Genomic DNA, 15,571 nt, shown 5'->3' with positions numbered 1-15,571 from the left:
ATAACTAGGTCTATATCCACACGGGTCAATCTAGAAATCGAAATAAAGCGAATAAAGCATATGCACCGGAAACTACCTTGATGGGGAGAATTTCAAAACTCGAGCAAGACTATAGTGTCCATGGAACCACCTTCTGAAGGAAAGACTGAGATCAAGGGTAGGAAACCTGAAAACCAACTTTAGGTCATGGGGAGTTAGGGATCAAAGGAGAGATGTTCGTTCCGTAGAGAGACCTTGCAACCGGCCTGCCACCTCTTCCGGCTTGAAAACTTACGAAGCGACGATGGCAAAAACACTCACCTGGATCAGATCTGAGGGAGGACCGCTTGCGTGACCGTCTCACTTTTTATGCACAGGACACTTTCGATCGTGAAAAGCCAGTGAAGACAGCCTAAATGGCCACGTGGCAATGCCTTAGGCGCGTTCCAATGCGTCCACCGGCTGGAACACGAGGCAACCTTTCGAAAACATACATCAAAAACAAAAAAAAATAAAAAATTAGAGAAACGGAAAAAGGCTCCAGAGACATCTGAGTTGAAAGGGCAGGTGATAAAACGATTGCGCAGGGGGCACATTTCATTTCCAAATGTGTGCATGCCTCTATCCATCACATACGCCGAAACCTGAAGATAAACGCCATTTCGTCAACCTTGCTTGGATCGGCAGAGCGTGTCTCCAGGGGACTTGTGTTTTCTCCTATATATCAATTCCTGCAGCGAGTATATAGTCAATGGATCGGAAAAGCACAAGGCATGACGAATCTTTTCAGTAAGGAACATGGCAAAAGAACTGAGCTCTTAGCAGCAGTGTTCACCTGCAGACCAAAGAGGATTTGCGTTTGGTGTGCTTCTGCTGCCCTCCAGTGGAAGCACAGAAGAATGCATCGTGACTGTGGAGTAAAACATCACATCCAGGGCTGTTCCTTGAATATTGATAGATACTGCACCTACCTTAGGACTCAGAATTAATCCGTGCCCATTAGAGAAAATTGAGAAAGCCCACAAAGGTACAAAGGAATAAAAAAAGACCCAGCAGCTCACTTTCCCAGGGACTCAGGACTGCGAGATCCTGAGCAGGGGACCTAGAAAGGGCAGGGTGCACGGGCTCTCTCCGAGTCAAGTCGCCCTTTCTGCTATGGGAGTGCTAACGCTGAACTTGCTTGTCATACTTGATTCGAGCTTACTTCACCTATCACCACGCTCCTTGGGCATACAAACGAACAAATCGATAAACAAAAATAAAGAAATGAACGAATGAGGAAATCAATCAATCGATCGATCGATCAATGGATAAAAAATGCTTGTAATTTCACCCCGTTCAAATCCTTGGGTCGCTTCAGGTTTGGGCTCTGATTTGTGGATCTCGGTTTCTTTTCTCTTTCCTCTTTCTCTTTTTATCGTTTTTCTTTGGCGATGCTAAAAACATGTTGCCACGAACACCTGTTCTACACGATGTAACATATCTCTGCATCTGTATCTGAGTCCATATCTTGGCGAAATTAGATGAACATTTCTACCGTGCAGATCCCAAACAGCGTTCTGCTCAGCGGCTGCAGGATGGATAGATCTAGTAGATAGTGTCGACTTGTCCTTCGGAAAGTTGTAGCACTTCATGTTTGGCAACCAACGCACGAGGACACGTTTCCCATCCGCGATCCGATCCTGCACACTAGCGGCTGTCAGCGATCACTTTCTTTTCACGCTGGGCAACTTGTAAGGTAGAAAATGATCGGCCGTGACCGTTTCGGTTTGCATTTCTTTGATTCTGAGTAAGGTTCCACATCTTCTTCCTGTCTGCTAGTCGTGTGTGTTTCCTCGTACCCCTCTGTGGACGTCCTCATTTTCGATTGCCTGTTTAACCGTTCGATTCTTAATTTTTGCATTTGGATTTTCCGCTCTGCCAGAATCGGGTACGTGAGACCTTTCTCGTGTCTGTTGCCAATATCCGCCTCAATGATCACTTTCTAACCCTTTACCTCTGTTTCTCATCTTTTGGGTTGGGTTCGATTTGATTTGGCTTGGGTGGCAGTGCTCTGGTTTGGATTTGTTTCGTCTTCCTTTGGCCGTGCAGGCCTTTCTCACTGTTCCATAGGACACAAAATTGTTAACCTGTTCCCTTCAGGGTCTGGATGCTGATCACGTCAGAAAGGAAACTTCATACAGCTGAGCCAAACAATGGGCGGCCGGAGGGTGTGGCCTAAAGAGGCCTGGAGGCGGGGGAAGTGGACGACGGGGCGGCGCCATGGCCTGAGCCGCCTCCAGGCCCAGAAACCTTTCCCAGGGCTGGCTGCCCTCGCCCCTTCCCTGGCTAACGGTTCCGCCCTTTCCCCAGCGGCTGGACACGCCCTCTCCCCGGAGACCCCTCGGGCCCCCGCGAACCAGCGGGGACCCTCTCCATGCGACTTCCCCAGCCCGATCTGCCCCGGACGGCCATCACCAAGCTGAACCCGGTGGCTCATCTCAACTGGCTTCCCCCGACACTGGCCGCTGGACGCCGGGGACCGCGTCGTCCTCGCCCTGACCTGCTCCCGTTCCCGAGGCGGGCACACAGTCGTTTGGCGAGAAACGACTCTTCCATCCCGGGATACTCGACCTCACGCCGGCGACACTCGGGCCCGGTCGACGCGCCGTGCGGGGCTGTGGCGCGCGGCGCAGGCCGTTAACGGCATCCCCGTTAACGGCTGCCGTTAACGGCCTCTGCCCATCAGAAGCCAGCAGCACCCTGTGTTCGGGCCAAGCCCAAGTGTCCCCAGGCATCTCCCACTGACCACTGGGGCCCAGATCCGCACTGACAGGCACTGCTTCAGGACACGGGTGACCGAATAAAGGGATCCCGTTCAGCTGGTCACCGTGGTGACGCGGATGAAGCGGCACGAGGCCATTTTTCTCAGAGTCCAAACACACACGAGGTCGTTGGCGAAGGCCGACCGCGCTCTCCGTGCTCCACGCATCCTCACGCCTCTAGCGGAAACCACAGCCAAGCCATCCGCGCGCGGCGCGCTCCTGCCAGCCGGCCTGCGGCCCCGACACGCCGTCTGCGCCGGCGCTGCTCGCCACTGACGCCCCTTCGCCGAGGTCCGGTCACCCCGACCCGGGCATCTCGGCTCCTCCAACACCGGCTCCCCGCTCCCCGCTCCCCGTGCTCAGGGTCGGACGCTGGGCCAGGCCCCAGGCGGCCCGCACCCCGTGCACGTTTTCATCACAGCCGTGAGCGGGCGCCACGGACCCAGATCTTCCCGTGGGCCGGCACCGGCCCCCAGCACACACGCCTCATCTCACTCCGCCACAGCCCCGCCAGCTCATCCCGCTCTTAGCGAGGGATCTGAGGCCGAGCCGCAGGTACCATTTGGCCACAGGTCCCAGCACTCGGAAGCCGCAGCGGCACGATTGCAAGCCAGCTCTTTCCGACTCCGAGTGGAGCCCTTCTGGGCCGAGCGACCTGGCCCGAGCGCCCCTCACACTGCGGTCCGTCGGCGGGTCAGCTGGCACGGGGACGAAGCTCCTCCCACCGGCCCGGGACCGCGCCTTCTCGGCGTCCCAGCGTCCTCTGCTCCCCCGCTCACACCTACTCGCACCAGGCAGACTCCCTCCTAGTCACCGGAAACTGGGAACCATCAAACCCCTTCCCAAATGCAGGACAGAACCGTCCTCATTACCATTCTTGGGCATTCTCAACTAGTGAAGTTCATTCGTCTGTTTTCAAGGAGGAGGGGGAGGAGGAGGAGGAGGAAGAAGAGGACGAGGAGGAGGACAGAAGGAGAAGACGCAGGTGGAAATTATGGGCAGGGATCCTTTCCAACGAGTCCAGGAGACAAGAAATTCGAATGGTGGCTGAAGCCCTAGACAAGCCGAAGGGGACAGGCCCCAACAAAAGACCCGTGATTCTCGGTGTTGAGAAACCAACTGAAATGCTGAGCGACAGCAAGTGTGTGAATCATTTTCATGTAGAAAGAAATCGTAACAGAGCATGTAAAATTAACTAGGTCTATATCCACACGGGTCAATCTAGAAATCGAAATAAAGCGAATAAAGCATATGCACCGGAAACTACCTTGATGGGGAGAATTTCAAAACTCGAGCAAGACTATAGTGTCCATGGAACCACCTTCTGAAGGAAAGACTGAGATCAAGGGTAGGAAACCTGAAAACCAACTTTAGGTCATGGGGAGTTAGGGATCAAAGGAGAGATGTTCGTTCCGTAGAGAGACCTTGCAACCGGCCTGCCACCTCTTCCGGCTTGAAAACTTACGAAGCGACGATGGCAAAAACACTCACCTGGATCAGATCTGAGGGAGGACCGCTTGCGTGACCGTCTCACTTTTTATGCACAGGACACTTTCGATCGTGAAAAGCCGGTGAAGACAGCCTAAATGGCCACGTGGCAATGCCTTAGGCGCGTTCCAATGCGTCCACCGGCTGGAACACGAGGCAACCTTTCGAAAACATACATCAAAAACAAAAAAATAAAACATTAGAGAAACGGAAAAAGGCTCCAGAGACATCTGAGTTGAAAGGGCAGGTGATAAAACGATTGCGCAGGGGGCACATTTCATTTCCAAATGTGTGCATGCCTCTATCCATCACATACGCCGAAACCTGAAGATAAACGCCATTTCGTCAACCTTGCTTGGATCGGCAGAGCGTGTCTCCAGGGGACTTGTGTTTTCTCCTATATATCAATTCCTGCAGCGAGTATATAGTCAATGGATCGGAAAAGCACAAGGCATGACGAATCTTTTCAGTAAGGAACATGGCAAAAGAACTGAGCTCTTAGCAGCAGTGTTCACCTGCAGACCAAAGAGGATTTGCGTTTGGTGTGCTTCTGCTGCCCTCCAGTGGAAGCACAGAAGAATGCATCGTGACTGTGGAGTAAAACATCACATCCAGGGCTGTTCCTTGAATATTGATAGATACTGCACCTACCTTAGGACTCGGAATTAATCCGTGCCCATTAGAGAAAATTGAGAAAGCCCACAAAGGTACAAAGGAATAAAAAAAGACCCAGCAGCTCACTTTCCCAGGGACTCAGGACTGCGAGATCCTGAGCAGGGGACCTAGAAAGGGCAGGGTGCACGGGCTCTCTCCGAGTCAAGTCGCCCTTTCTGCTATTGGAGTGCTAACGCCGAACGTGCTTGTCATACTTGATTCGAGCTTCCTTCACCTATCACCACGCTCCTTGGGCATACAAACGAACAAATCGATAAACAAAAATAAAGAAATGAACGAATGAGGAAATCAATCGATCGATCGATCGATCGATCAATGGATAAAAAATGCTTGTAATTTCACCCCGTTCAAATCCTTGGGTCGCTTCAGGTTTGGGCTCTGATTTGTGGATCTCGGTTTCTTTTCTCTTTCCTCTTTCTCTTTTTATCGTTTTTCTTTGGCGATGCTAAAAACATGTTGCCACGAACACCTGTTCTACACGATGTAACATATCTCTGCATCTGTATCTGAGTCCATATCTTGGCGAAATTAGATGAATATTTCTACCGTGCAGATCCCAAACAGCGTTCTGCTCAGCGGCTGCAGGATGGATAGATCTAGTAGATAGTGTCGACTTGTCCTTCGGAAAGTTGTAGCACTTCATGTTTGGCAACCAACGCACGAGGACACGTTTCCCATCCGCGATCCGATCCTGCACACTAGCGGGTGTCAGCGATCACTTTCTTTTCACGCTGGGCAACTTGTAAGGTAGAAAATGATCGGCCGTGACCCTTTCGGTTTGCATTTCTTTGATTCTGAGTAAGGTTCCACATCTTCTTCCTGTCTGCTAGTCGTGTGTGTTTCCTCGTACCCCTCTGTGGACGTCCTCATTTTCGATTGCCTGTTTAACCGTTCGATTCTTAATTTTTGCATTTGGATTTTCCGCTCTGCCAGAATCGGGTACGTGAGACCTTTCTCGTGTCTGTTGCCAATATCCGCCTCAATGATCACTTTCTAACCCTTTACCTCTGTTTCTCATCTTTTGGGTTGGGTTCGATTTGATTTGGTTTGGGTGGCAGTGCTCTGGTTTGGATTTGTTTCGTCTTCCTTTGGCCTTGCAACCTTTCTCACTGTTCCATAGGACACAAAATTGTTAACCTGTTCCCTTCAGGGTCTGGATGCTGATCACGTCAGAAGGAAACTTCATACAGCTGAGCCAAACAATGGGCGGCCGGAGGGTGTGGCCTAAAGAGGCCTGGAGGCGGGGGAAGTGGACGACGGGGCGGGGCCATGGCCTGAGCCGCTTCCAGGCCCAGAAACCTTTCCCAGGGCTGGCTGCCCTCGCCCCTTCCCTGGCTAACGGTTCCGCCCTTTCCCCAATGGGCTGGACACGCCCTCTCCCCGGAGACCCCTCGGGGCCCCCGCGAACCAGCGGGGACCCTCTCCATGCGACTTCCCCAGCCAGATCTGCCCCGGACGGCCATCACCAAGCTGAACCCGGTGGCTCATCTCAACTGGCTTCCCCCGACACTGGACGCTGGACGCCGGGGACCGCGTCGTCCTCGCCCTGACCTGCTCCCGTTCCCGAGGCGGGCACACAGTCGTTTGGCGAGAAACGACTCTTCCATCCCGGGATACTCGACCTCACGCCGGCGACACTCGGGCCCGGTCGACGCGCCGTGCGGGGCTGTGGCGCGCGGCGCAGGCCGTTAACGGCATCCCCGTTAACGGCTGCCGTTAACGGCCTCTGCCCATCAGAAGCCAGCAGCACCCTGTGTTCGGGCCAAGCCCAAGTGTCCCCAGGCATCTCCCACTGACCACTGGGGCCCAGATCCGCACTGACAGGCACTGCTTCAGGACACGGGTGACCGAATAAAGGGATCCCGTTCAGCTGGTCACCGTGGTGACGCGGATGAAGCGGCACGAGGCCATTTTTCTCAGAGTCCAAACACACACGAGGTCGTTGGCGAAGGCCGACCGCGCTCTCCGTGCTCCACGCATCCTCACGCCTCTAGCGGAAACCACAGCCAAGCCATCCGCGCGCGGCGCGCTCCTGCCAGCCGGCCTGCGGCCCCGACACGCCGTCTGCGCCGGCGCTGCTCGCCACTGACGCCCCTTCGCCGAGGTCCGGTCACCCCGACCCGGGCATCTCGGCTCCTCCAACACCGGCTCCCCGCTCCCCGCTCCCCGTGCTCAGGGTCGGACGCTGGGCCAGGCCCCAGGCGGCCCGCACCCCGTGCACGTTTTCATCACAGCCGTGAGCGGGCGCCACGGACCGAGATCTTCCCGTGGGCCGGCACCGGCCCCCAGCACACACACCTCATCTCACTCCGCCACAGCCCCGCCAGCTCATCCCGCTCTTAGCGAGGGATCTGAGGCCGAGCCACAGGTACCATTTGGCCACAGGTCCCAGCACTCGGAAGCCGCAGCGGCACGATTGCAAGCCAGCTCTTTCCGACTCCGAGTGGAGCCCTTCTGGGCCGAGCGACCTGGCCCGAGCGCCCCTCACACTGCGGTCCGTCGGCGGGTCAGCTGGCACGGGGACGAAGCTCCTCCCACCGGCCCGGGACCGCGGCTTCTCGGCGTCCCGGCGTCCTCTGCTCCCCCGCTCACACCTACTCGCACCAGGCAGACTCCCTCCTCGTCACCGGAAACTGGGAACCATCAAACCCCTTCCCAAATGCAGGACAGAACCGTCCTCATTACCATTCTTGGGCATTCTCAACTAGTGAAGTTCATTCGTCTGTTTTCAAGGAGGAGGAGGAGGAGGAAGAGGAGGAGGAGGAGGACGAGGAGGAGGAGGAAGAGGACGAGGAGGAGGACAGAAGGAGAAGACGCAGGTGGAAATTATGGGCAGGGATCCTTTCCAACGAGTCCAGGAGACAAGAAATTCGAATGGTGGCTGAAGCCCTAGACAAGCCGAAGGGGACAGGCCCCAACAAAAGACCCGTGATTCTCGGTGTTGAGAAACCAACTGAAATGCTGAGCGACAGCAAGTGTGTGAATCATTTTCATGTAGAAATAAATCGTAACAGAGCATGTAAAATTAACTAGGTCTATATCCACACGGGTCAATCTAGAAATCGAAATAAAGCGAATAAAGCATATGCACCGGAAACAACCTTGATGGGGAGAATTTCAAAACTCGAGCAAGACTATAGTGTCCATGGAACCACCTTCTGAAGGAAAGACGGAGATCAAGGGTAGGAAACCTGAAAACCAACTTTAGGTCATGGGGAGTTAGGGATCAAAGGAGAGATGTTCGTTCCGTAGAGAGACCTTGCAACCGGCCTGCCACCTCTTCCGGCTTGAAAACTTACGAAGCGACGATGGCAAAAACACTCACGTGGATCAGATCTGAGGGAGGACCGCTTGCGTGACCGTCTCACTTTTTATGCACAGGACACTTTCGATCGTGGAAAGCCGGTGAAGACAGCCTAAATGGCCACGTGGCAATGCCTTAGGCGCGTTCCAATGCGTCCACCGGCTGGAACACGAGGCAACCTTTCGAAAACATACATCAAAAACAAAAAAATAAAACATTAGAGAAACGGAAAAAGGCTCCAGAGACATCTGAGTTGAAAGGGCAGGTGATAAAACGATTGCGCAGGGGGCACATTTCATTTCCAAATGTGTGCATGCCTCTATCCATCACATACGCCGAAACCTGAAGATAAACGCCATTTCGTCAACCTTGCTTGGATCGGCAGAGCGTGTCTCCAGGGGACTTGTGTTTTCTCCTATATATCAATTCCTGCAGCGAGTATATAGTCAATGGATCGGAAAAGCACAAGTCATGACGAATCTTTTCAGTAAGGAACATGGCAAAAGAACTGAGCTCTTAGCAGCAGTGTTCACCTGCAGACCAAAGAGGATTTGCGTTTGGTGTGCTTCTGCTGCCCTCCAGTGGAAGCACAGAAGAATGCATCGTGACTGTGGAGTAAAACATCACATCCAGGGCTGTTCCTTGAATATTGATAGATACTGCACCTACCTTAGGACTCAGAATTAATCCGTGCCCATTAGAGAAAATTGAGAAAGCCCACAAAGGTACAAAGGAATAAAAAAAGACCCAGCAGCTCACTTTCCCAGGGACTCAGGACTGCGAGATCCTGAGCAGGGGACCTAGAAAGGGCAGGGTGCACGGGCTCTCTCCGAGTCAAGTCGCCCTTTCTGCTATTGGAGTGCTAACGCCGAACGTGCTTGTCATACTTGATTCGAGCTTCCTTCACCTATCACCACGCTCCTTGGGCATACAAACGAACAAATCGATAAACAAAAATAAAGAAATGAACGAATGAGGAAATCAATCGATCGATCGATCGATCGATCAATGGATAAAAAATGCTTGTAATTTCACCCCGTTCAAATCCTTGGGTCGCTTCAGGTTTGGGCTCTGATTTGTGGATCTCGGTTTCTTTTCTCTTTCCTCTTTCTCTTTTTATCGTTTTTCTTTGGCGATGCTAAAAACATGTTGCCACGAACACCTGTTCTACACGATGTAACATATCTCTGCATCTGTCTCTGAGTCCATATCTTGGCGAAATTAGATGAATATTTCTACCGTGCAGATCCCAAACAGCGTTCTGCTCAGCGGCTGCAGGATGGATAGATCTAGTAGATAGTGTCGACTTGTCCTTCGGAAAGTTGTAGCACTTCATGTTTGGCAACCAACGCACGAGGACACGTTTCCCATCCGCGATCCGATCCTGCACACTAGCGGCTGTCAGCGATCACTTTCTTTTCACGCTGGGCAACTTGTAAGGTAGAAAATGATCGGCCGTGACCGTTTCGGTTTGCATTTCTTTGATTCTGAGTAAGGTTCCACATCTTCTTCCTGTCTGCTAGTCGTGTGTGTTTCCTCGTACCCCTCTGTGGACGTCCTCATTTTCGATTGCCTGTTTAACCGTTCGATTCTTAATTTTTGCATTTGGATTTTCCGCTCTGCCAGAATCGGGTACGTGAGACCTTTCTCGTGTCTGTTGCCAATATCCGCCTCAATGATCACTTTCTAACCCTTTACCTCTGTTTCTCATCTTTTGGGTTGGGTTCGATTTGATTTGGTTTGGGTGGCAGCGCTCTTGTTTGGATTTGTTTCGTCTTCCTTTGGCCGTGCAGGCCTTTCTCACTGTTCCATAGGACACAAAATTGTTAACCTGTTCCCTTCAGGGTCTGGATGCTGATCACGTCAGAAAGGAAACTTCATACAGCTGAGCCAAACAATGGGCGGCCGGAGGGTGTGGCCTAAAGAGGCCTGGAGGCGGGGGAAGTGGACGACGGGGCGGGGCCATGGCCTGAGCCGCCTCCAGGCCCAGAAACCTTTCCCAGGGCTGGCTGCCCTCGCCCCTTCCCTGGCTAACGGTTCCGCCCTTTCCCCAGCGGCTGGACACGCCCTCTCCCCGGAGACCCCTCGGGCCCCCGCGAACCAGCGGGGACCCTCTCCATGCGACTTCCCCAGCCCGATCTGCCCCGGACGGCCATCACCAAGCTGAACCCGGTGGCTCATCTCAACTGGCTTCCCCCGACACTGGACGCTGGACGCCGGGGACCGCGTCGTCCTCGCCCTGACCTGCTCCCGTTCCCGAGGCGGGCACACAGTCGTTTGGCGAGAAACGACTCTTCCATCCCGGGATACTCGACCTCACGCCGGCGACACTCGGGCCCGGTCGACGCGCCGTGCGGGGCTGTGGCGCGCGGCGCAGGCCGTTAACGGCATCCCCGTTAACGGCTGCCGTTAACGGCCTCTGCCCATCAGAAGCCAGCAGCACCCTGTGTTCGGGCCAAGCCCAAGTGTCCCCAGGCATCTCCCACTGACCACTGGGGCCCAGATCCGCACTGACAGGCACTGCTTCAGGACACGGGTGACCGAATTAAGGGATCCCGTTCAGCTGGTCACCGTGGTGACGCGGATGAAGCGGCACGAGGCCATTTTTCTCAGAGTCCAAACACACACGAGGTCGTTGGCGAAGGCCGACCGCGCTCTCCGTGCTCCACGCATCCTCACGCCTCTAGCGGAAACCACAGCCAAGCCATCCGCGCGCGGCGCGCTCCTGCCAGCCGGCCTGCGGCCCCGACACGCCGTCTGCGCCGGCGCTGCTCGCCACTGACGCCCCTTCGCCGAGGTCCGGTCACCCCGACCCGGGCATCTCGGCTCCTCCAACACCGGCTCCCCGCTCCCCGCTCCCCGTGCTCAGGGTCGGACGCTGGGCCAGGCCCCAGGCGGCCCGCACCCCGTGCACGTTTTCATCACAGCCGTGAGCGGGCGCCACGGACCGAGATCTTCCCGTGGGCCGGCACCGGCCCCCAGCACACACGCCTCATCTCACTCCGCCACAGCCCCGCCAGCTCATCCCGCTCTTAGCGAAGGATCTGAGGCCGAGCCGCAGGTACCATTTGGCCACAGGTCCCAGCACTCGGAAGCCGCAGCGGCACGATTGCAAGCCAGCTCTTTCCGACTCCGAGTGGAGCCCTTCTGGGCCGAGCGACCTGGCCCGAGCGCCCCTCACACTGCGGTCCGTCGGCGGGTCAGCTGGCACGGGGACGAAGCTCCTCCCACCGGCCCGGGACCGCGGCTTCTCGGCGTCCCGGCGTCCTCTGCTCCCCCGCTCACACCTACTCGCACCAGGCAGACTCCGTCCTAGTCACCGGAAACTGGGAACCATCAAACCCCTTCCCAAATGCAGGACAGAACCGTCCTCATTACCATTCTTGGGCATTCTCAACTAGTGAAGTTCATTCGTCTGTTTTCAAGGAGGAGGAGGAGGAGGAGGAGGACGACGACGAGGAGGAGGACAGAAGGAGAAGACGCAGGTGGAAATTATGGGCAGGGATCCTTTCCAACGAGTCCAGGAGACAAGAAATTCGAATGGTGGCTGAGGCCCTAGACAAGCCGAAGGGGACAGGCCCCAACAAAAGACCCGTGATTCTCGGTGTTGACAAACCAACTGAAATGCTGAGCGACAGCAAGTGTGTGAATCATTTTCATGTAGAAAGAAATCGTAACAGAGCATGTAAAATTAACTAGGTCTATATCCACACGGGTCAATCTAGAAATCGAAATAAAGCGAATAAAGCATATGCACCGGAAACTACCTTGATGGGGAGAATTTCAAAACTCGAGCAAGACTATAGTGTCCATGGAACCACCTTCTGAAGGAAAGACTGAGATCAAGGGTAGGAAACCTGAAAACCAACTTTAGGTCATGGGGAGTTAGGGATCAAAGGAGAGATGTTCGTTCCGTAGAGAGACCTTGCAACCGGCCTGCCACCTCTTCCGGCTTGAAAACTTACGAAGCAACGATGGCAAAAACACTCACCTGGATCAGATCTGAGGGAGGACCACTTGCGTGACTGTCTCACTTTTTATGCACAGGACACTTTCGATCGTGGAAAGCCGGTGAAGACAGCCTAAATGGCCACGTGGCAATGCCTTAGGCGCGTTCCAATGCGTCCACCGGCTGGAACACGAGGCAACCTTTCGAAAACATACATGAAAAACAAAAAAAATAAAACATTAGAGAAACGGAAAAAGGCTCCAGAGACATTTGAGTTGAAAGGGCAGGTGATAAAACGATTGCGCAGGGGGCACATTTCATTTCCAAATGTGTGCATGCCGCTATCCATCACATACGCCTAAACCTGAAGATAAACGCCAGTTCTCAACCTTGCTTGGATCGGCAGAGCGTGTCTCCAGGGGACTTGTGTTTTCTCCTATATATCAATTCCTGCAGCGAGTATATAGTCAATGGATCGGAAAAGCACAAGTCATGACGAATCTTTTCAGTAAGGAACATGGCAAAAGAACTGAGCTCTTAGCAGCAGTGTTCACCTGCAGACCAAAGAGGATTTGCGTTTGGTGTGCTTCTGCTGCCCTCCAGTGGAAGCACAGAAGAATGCATCGTGACTGTGGAGTAAAACATCACATCCAGGGCTGTTCCTTGAATATTGATAGATACTGCACCTACCTTAGGACTCAGAATTAATCCGTGCCCATTAGAGAAAATTGAGAAAGCCCACAAAGGTACAAAGGAATAAAAAAAGACCCAGCAGCTCACTTTCCCAGGGACTCAGGACTGCGAGATCCTGAGCAGGGGACCTAGAAAGGGCAGGGTGCACGGGCTCTCTCCGAGTCAAGTCGCCCTTTCTGCTATGGGAGTGCTAACGCTGAACTTGCTTGTCATACTTGATTCGAGCTTACTTCACCTATCACCACGCTCCTTGGGCATACAAACGAACAAATCGATAAACAAAAATAAAGAAATGAACGAATGAGGAAATCAATCAATCGATCGATCGATCAATGGATAAAAAATGCTTGTAATTTCACCCCGTTCAAATCCTTGGGTCGCTTCAGGTTTGGGCTCTGATTTGAGGATCTCGGTTTCTTTTCTCTTTCCTCTTTCTCTTTTTATCGTTTTTCTTTGGCGATGCTAAAAACATGTTGCCACGAACACCTGTTCTACACGATGTAACATATCTCTGCATCTGTATCTGAGTCCATATCTTGGCGAAATTAGATGAATATTTCTACCGTGCAGATCCCAAACAGCGTTCTGCTCAGCGGCTGCAGGATGGATAGATCTAGTAGATAGTGTCGACTTGTCCTTCGGAAAGTTGTAGCACTTCATGTTTGGCAACCAACGCACGAGGACACGTTTCCCATCCGCGATCCGATCCTGCACACTAGCGGCTGTCAGCGATCACTTTCTTTTCACGCTGGGCAACTTGTAAGGTAGAAAATGATCGGCCGTGACCGTTTCGGTTTGCATTTCTTTGATTCTGAGTAAGGTTCCACATCTTCTTCCTGTCTGCTAGTCGTGTGTGTTTCCTCGTACCCCTCTGTGGACGTCCTCATTTTCGATTGCCTGTTTAACCGTTCGATTCTTAATTTTTGCATTTGGATTTTCCGCTCTGCCAGAATCGGGTACGTGAGACCTTTCTCCTGTCTGTTGCCAATATCCGCCTCAATGATCACTTTCTAACCCTTTACCTCTGTTTCTCATCTTTTGGGTTGGGTTCGATTTGATTTGGCTTGGGTGGCAGTGCTCTTGTTTGGATTTGTTTCGTCTTCCTTTGGCCGTGCAGGCCTTTCTCACTGTTCCATAGGACACAAAATTGTTAACCTGTTCCCTTCAGGGTCTGGATGCTGATCACGTCAGAAAGGAAACTTCATACAGCTGAGCCAAACAATGGGCGGCCGGAGGGTGTGGCCTAAAGAGGCCTGGAGGCGGGGGAAGTGGACGACGGGGCGGGGCCATGGCCTGAGCCGCCTCCAGGCCCAGAAACCTTTCCCAGGGCTGGCTGCCCTCGCCCCTTCCCTGGCTAACGGTTCCGCCCTTTCCCCAGCGGCTGGACACGCCCTCTCCCCGGAGACCCCTCGGGCCCCCGCGAACCAGCGGGGACCCTCTCCATGCGACTTCCCCAGCCAGATCTGCCCCGGACGGCCATCACCAAGCTGAACCCGGTGGCTCATCTCAACTGGCTTCCCCCGACACTGGACGCTGGACGCCGGGGACCGCGTCGTCCTCGCCCTGACCTGCTCCCGTTCCCGAGGCGGGCACACAGTCGTTTGGCGAGAAACGACTCTTCCATCCCGGGATACTCGACCTCACGCCGGCGACACTCGGGCCCGGTCGACGCGCCGTGCGGGGCTGTGGCGGGCGGCGCAGGCCGTTAACGGCATCCCCGTTAACGGCTGCCGTTAACGGCCTCTGCCCATCAGAAGCCAGCAGCACCCTGTGTTCGGGCCAAGCCCAAGTGTCCCCAGGCATCTCCCACTGACCACTGGGGCCCAGATCCGCACTGACAGGCACTGCTTCAGGACACGGGTGACCGAATAAAGGGATCCCGTTCAGCTGGTCACCGTGGTGACGCGGATGAAGCGGCACGAGGCCATTTTTCTCAGAGTCCAAACACACACGAGGTCGTTGGCGAAGGCCGACCGCGCTCTCCGTGCTCCACGCATCCTCACGCCTCTAGCGGAAACCACAGCCAAGCCATCCGCGCGCGGCGCGCTCCTGCCAGCCGGCCTGCGGCCCCGACACGCCGTCTGCGCCGGCGCTGCTCGCCACTGACGCCCCTTCGCCGAGGTCCGGTCACCCCGACCCGGGCATCTCGGCTCCTCCAACACCGGCTCCCCGCTCCCCGCTCCCCGTGCTCAGGGTCGGACGCTGGGCCAGGCCCCAGGCGGCCCGCACCCCGTGCACGTTTTCATCACAGCCGTGAGCGGGCGCCACGGACCGAGATCTTCCCGTGGGCCGGCACCGGCCCCCAGCACACACGCCTCATCTCACTCCGCCACAGCCCCGCCAGCTCATCCCGCTCTTAGCGAGGGATCTGAGGCCGAGCCGCAGGTACCATTTGGCCACAGGTCCCAGCACTCGGAAGCCGCAGCGGCACGATTGCAAGCCAGCTCTTTCCGACTCCGAGTGGAGCCCTTCTGGGCCGAGCGACCTGGCCCGAGCGCCCCTCACACTGTGGTCCGTCGGCGGGTCAGCTGGCACGGGGACGAAGCTCCTCCCACCGGCCCGGGACCGCGGCTTCTCGGCGTCCCGGCGTCCTCTGCTCCCCCGCTCACACCTACTCGCACCAGGCAGAATCCCTCCTCGTCACCGGAAACTGGGAACCATCAAACCCCTCCCAAATGA

General features: G+C 54.9%; 1 long non-coding RNA gene across 1 annotated transcript; it reads right to left on the bottom strand.

Annotated features, from left to right (window-relative positions):
- Positions 1-4,417: 4,417 nt before the first annotated feature.
- On the bottom strand, positions 4,418-12,395 carry LOC111735689. The gene is made up of 3 exons (XR_002778922.1): positions 12,242-12,395; positions 8,272-8,429; positions 4,418-4,432 (listed from the first exon to the last, which is right to left on the bottom strand). It is a non-coding gene; the product is annotated as an uncharacterized LOC111735689 (long non-coding RNA).
- Positions 12,396-15,571: the final 3,176 nt, after the last annotated feature.

This window comes from Pteropus vampyrus, unplaced genomic scaffold (assembly GCF_000151845.1).
Source record: "Pteropus vampyrus isolate Shadow unplaced genomic scaffold, Pvam_2.0 Scaffold1000005434, whole genome shotgun sequence".
Lineage (NCBI taxonomy): Eukaryota > Metazoa > Chordata > Mammalia > Chiroptera > Pteropodidae > Pteropus > Pteropus vampyrus.
The sequence above is the reverse complement of the archived record's forward strand: the minus strand, read 5'-3'. Positions and strand labels throughout refer to the sequence as shown.